Here is a 6,036-nt window from a genome sequence, read left to right as displayed (position 1 = left end):
AACAACACCCAATCCAAACAAATAATGATTTTTGAAAACCCAAATTTGAATTCAAAGCTTTCAAGCTTTTTAATGGCTATCAATGGTGGAAAATATATGGAAGAACAAATGAAGATGAAGATGAAGATGAAAAACAGAAATCTCCTCAGAATCACACGCAGATCTGGTGCCTTCATTTTAGCGCGTTTTTATGGCAAAATCTACCTATTTTTGGATTGGTATATAATTTGTAGTAAAAGTGTGGATTACACGGGTAAATAACAAATTATGAACATTTTTGGTAATAAGGTTTGATATATGGTATAAATAGGTAAAAATCCCAAGATAATAAGGCCAAAATCATACGTAGCCCCCTGAACTTGTGTCTCGATTTTTCTCTTGGACACCTTATCTAAGACTTGTTTCTATTGAACACTCACACTAGGTTCACCATTTACGAGCTCTTAAGCTTGCAGCGGAAGAAAATTTTAGAGAGAAGTAGGAGATACAAACTAAGAGAGAGAAAGTAATTTTCTCATTTTACCGATCTGTGTAAATAATGAGTTGTAAATGACTAATATAACCAAACTAACTAACCGATATGGTATTTTTGATGATGTGCACAGTGCTTATTTTGTAATTTATCTTATCTGGTAGTTTAGGCAATTTTTGATACCAAGTTGATGATCTTTTAGTGATTTTCTCATCTTCATGCAAAGCATTTTGTCATTATTTTGGCACATGGATTAGCATCAACCAAGATCAAAATATTTAGAAGATTTTGGAGCGTTAAACGAAAGCAATTTAATTTGAATTGCAATCATTAGAATACAATTTATATAGCAAATATTAAATAAATTACAAATTCAAATTTCCAAGTCAATGTATTTGGATACCGATAGTTCTTCATAGTTATAACTTATAAGATATATTTGATGATCTTGAACAAAATAACATTATTTTGAGCATGTAAATTTATATGAAACTTTTTATGGTACTAGATAGTAATCGGCTTTAAGATTTGATGTCAGAGCTATGTTTTGGAATATAATAACCACTTCAACTTATTGTTTTTGGTATCCCATCTGAGATATCTGATAAAAAAAAGAGACATAATATTTTACCAAATCTAGCAACTTAAATTATTGGACAATCAAAATTTCTCTTAGTCTGTTTAAACTAAATAAGTACTTAACAAAAGAAATAGAAGAAAATAAACTATAATCAGTTCCTTCTTATAAACCCAACCTCCTTTCTTTTTTGCCCCCTCTCAAAAAACTTGACTTTTTTCTTTTAAACAGAAAAGAAAAAAGAAACTATTTCAAACACTTTTATTTTATCAAACTATAAATATGATTAATTTATGCGGCAGCTAAAAGAAAATTTGCACGGCCTGTCCCAAAGGCACCGGTCTCGGCGGAATATCCCCTTTTGATTGGCCTTTAACAAAATATTCTCGCTTTTAATTTGAACATCATAGTTTTTCTATTTTTAGAGCTTGAAATTCTTGTTTAGTGGTGAAAAATAGAAGTTAATCCTTTGGATGTTGATAATCTATGCTTAAATTTTCAGTTCAAACATATAATTAGGTGATTTAATGTAACCCGGCGAAATACAAGTCACAAGTTCTGTGAAGTGATACTAAACATCTCTATACATCAAAGTCTAAATAAAGGGTAGGAAAATAAAAATAGTCTAGGTAGAAGGAGACTCCGAGGCTTGCGGACGTTGGCAGGTATACCTTGAAGTATCCAAGTACCAACTCAGCTCACTGGTGCCTGGTCTAGTAGGAAGTACTTGGATCTGCACAAAAAGATGTGCAGAAGTGTAACATGAGTACACCACGGCGGTACCAGTAAGTGCCAAATCTAACCTCGGTAGAGTAGTGACGAGGTCAGTTCAGGGCTCAACTGAAAATAATAAGAAAGCTTGACAAAACATTTAACAATATATTAACAATTGATAATGGAAACGAAAAAATTAAGGACTATGCCACAATTTAGCTACGCAGAATAAAGGCAAATAATATATCACGGAAGAAAACATGGATTTACATGTTAAGAAAAACAAAACAACCAAAGACAAGTACGCCAATAGAGAAATATCAACAAGGGCACTCCCAAGTTACCACCTTCGTAGTTCCAAATCATAAATAAATTTATAATCTTTCCTTATATCATCGCGGGAGCCTTCACATTTAGTTTTAAAAGCCATTTTTACCGAAATAATCTCGTGTTTTAACCCACCTAATCACATCGCATGACTTCTAGTAGTTCACCTACTAGCCACACGTATCAAGCCCACCTTATCTCACCGCATGCATTTCAACACTCAAACCTTATACCATCACATGCGTATCAAATGTTGTATGAGTCCACCAAACTGTAGAGTACATGCTCCTATATGAGATAATGCTGAGAATGCTATAAAAACTGAAAGTAAAGAAGACAAGAGTTTTTTACGTGGAAAAATCCCACACAAGGGGGATCAAAAAACCATGACCTACTCTTATAGGCTTTTAACTTCACTAACTTGCAATCTCACTATTACAAGCCATTTTGCAATAACCCTATTACAAAGACTTCAACTAGCTTGTGATGCTCTCACCACAAGCCACTTTATAACTCTCCTAATTACAAATGCTTTAAACTTATGACTATTCCTAGTCACAACATAAACTCGGAAGTTTACGGATTTTTGGTTTTTTTCTAAGGCAAAGCTTCTAAGAAAGCAAAATAGGAAATATAATGAAGAGCAAATAACAAGATTACAACTCAACTACGGATGTACATAAACTCATTAAGAAACTGATCCTTAGTGGAGTTGTCTTCTTGTTCTTGACATACTAGTGACTTCAATACCGGATAAACACTGTTATGCTTGAGAGAATATCACTGAATGCACAAAAATGTTGTTCCTTGCACCAGGTTATTATATCATAAAAGACATCACAATAGATAGTGATGCCAATTCTTGATACACGCTTCTTCCCAATGAGAAGTGACTGTTGTACTGTCTGCACAGTCACTTCTGTGCAGTTGTGTTCCAACTGGATAGTTGACTTGTACTTATGTTAGAGAAAACTAACACCCCAGGTCCCAGTTGTGTTCCTATTCTGTAACAGTTGTGAGATAGTCATTTTCTGCTGTTGTGTTCCAGCTGTTCAGTTGACTTGTACTTCTGCCAGAGAACCCTAAGGGATCAGGTCCTTGTTTTGTTCCTCTTTATAATGATTGCGGAAAGTCACTGACTTGTACTTCTGTCGGAGAATCCTAAGGGACCAGGTCACCAGGTCCCTGTTGTGTTCCTCTCTGTGGTCGTTCATTCATTTGCTGATTTTCAGACTGGTCCAGGACAGTTGAAATGTATACCTTGTGGGTCAGGTTCTCTATCTGGTTCTTCACAACAAGTTTGTTAGATCATCAAAACATAAGAATCATAAGGCAACGACATTGAAAACCCATCACAACATATCACAAATTGCACCCCAAGTGCCCAATTATTACCACTTGCCAAAGAAATCAACAATAATATTATTTTCTACAATAAGGAGCCCACAATTCAACCAAAATGTACACAAAATCTCAACAAAATAATCGGAAGTGAACAACTCAACATAATAATATTTCACTATTTAACATTTTACCTCAAGTGATTTACGGCATTTATATCTCAATACCAATTCAAACAATCAAATATTTCATATTTTAATAACTTCAAGTAAGGAGCTCAACATTCAATTAATGAGCACGGAATAAAGGGAATAAAACTTCAACTAAACAGGTATAGCAATTAGCAAGAAAAAGATAACGCAAATAGAACATATGAAAATAGACAAATGATGATGAATATAACATGATATTATAACTTTAATTAATACGTGACAGGGATTTACACAGTTAAAGCCAGAATTATCCACATTCAGCCTATGTACACACTTGTCACCTCGCGTACACTGCTTTCACACGTCACAATTTTTATAGTAACACCGATCCTAAGGGAAATTTTTCCACTCAAGGTTAAACAAATCATTTACCTCAAATTTGGCTATCTCAATCCACTAGTAGGCATTTTTCTCGATTATCTAACTCCGAATGGCTCGAATCTAGCCAAAATAATTTCATACTATAAATATAACCATACGAAACTGATTCGAATGATAAAATTTATGATATTTACAAAGAAACTAAAAATTCAACTCGAAAAGTCAACAAGGGACCCACATCTCGAAATCTATAAAAGTTACAAAATCCGAAACCTCATTCAACGGCAAGTCCAACCACACCAAAATTACTAAATTCTGATTACAACTCGGCCCTCAAATTTAGCCAAAGGGGTTTTCACAAATTTCTAACTTAAAACACCAATTAAATGATAAAAACAATAATGGATTCGGGTATTTTAACCAAAATTGAGTTAGGAATTCTTACCCCCAATATTTTCCTTGAAAATCTCCCGAACAATCGCCTCTCACCGAGCTCTAAATCGCAAAAATGGAAGAATGAGACGAAGTCTCGCTTTTGGACTTTATTCCGCTACCCAGAGATCCCTTCTTCGCGAACGCGGAAAATACCTTGCGTTCACGAAGCACAAAGTTTACTGCCAAAATTTCCTTCATCGTGAACGCGGAATGATCCTCTCATTCACGATGCACAAAAGTGCACAGCTGCCAGAATCCTCTTCGTGAACGCAAGATTGCCCATGCGAACGCGATGCACACTAAGCCAGACCTTCGCGAACACGGCCCCTCTTTCACGCGAAAAACGATCTCAAGAAGGAAACCAGTAGCAGCAGGTTCAGCAATTTTTCAAAGTTCTGAAATGCATCGAACATAGTCCGAATTACACCCGATGCCCCCCGGGACCTCAACCAAACATACCAACAAGTCCTAAAATATCATATCAATACGCTTGAAGCGTCACATCAGATAAAAAAATACTAAGACTATGAATCGCGCATCGATTCAAGCCTAAGGAACTTATAACCTCAAAATTCCAAAACTAATGTCGATTCATACCAAAACAACTCCGATTGATTTCAAATTTTACACACAAGTCATAAATGACATTACGGACTTATTCCAACTTTAGAAATTGGATTTCAACCCCAATATCAATAAAGTCAATTCCTAGTTAAACTTCTAAACCTTTTATGTTCTAACTTTCGCCAATTTACGCCGAAACAACCTACGGACTTCCAAATCAACATCCGGTCGTCCTCCCAAATCAAAATTACCATACGGAGCTACTGGAATTATCAAAACTCTATTCCGGGGTCGTCTATACAAAAGTCAAACTACGGTCAACTCTCACAATTTAAACCTTCCACTTAGGGACTATGTGTCCCATTTTACTCTGAAACTAAAACCCAAATCCCCGGCTTATTCCGAAACCGCAATATAACATAATTGAGGAAATAAATAGGGGATCGAGGCTAAAATCTCAAAATGACCGGCCGGGTCATTACATTCTCCCCCTCTTAAACAAACGTTCTTCATCGAACGAGTATAGAGACATACCTGAAGTGGTGAAAAGATGAGGATAATGGCTACACATATCATGCTCAGTCTCCTACGTCGCCTCCTCGACTAGTTGACCCCTCCATTGAACCTTTACTGAAGCAATGTTCTTCGACCTCAACTTTCGAACATGTATGTCCAAAATAGTCACCGGCTCCTCAACATAAGATAAATCCATATCCAACTGGACTGAGCTGAATCTAACAAATGAGATGGATCACCGTGATACTTCCAGAGCATAGAAACATGGAATACTGGATGAACTGCAGCTAGACTAGGTGATAGTGCAAACTTGTAGGCCACCTCTCTAATTCTCTCTAGAATCTCAAAATGTCTGATATACCTAGGGCTCAACTTGCCCTTCTTCCCGAACCTCATAACACCCTTAATGGGAGAAACCCGGAGTAAGACCCACTCCCCAACCATGAATGCAACGTCGTGAACCTTCCGATCCGCGTAATTCTTTTGTCTAGATTGGGCTGTGCGAAGTAGATCTTGAATTAATTTAACCTTTTCCAAAGCATCCTGCACCAAGTATG

This window comes from Nicotiana sylvestris, chromosome 3 (assembly GCF_000393655.2).
Source record: "Nicotiana sylvestris chromosome 3, ASM39365v2, whole genome shotgun sequence".
NCBI classification, from domain to species: Eukaryota; Viridiplantae; Streptophyta; class Magnoliopsida; order Solanales; family Solanaceae; genus Nicotiana; species Nicotiana sylvestris.
Note: the sequence above shows the minus strand (reverse complement) of the source record.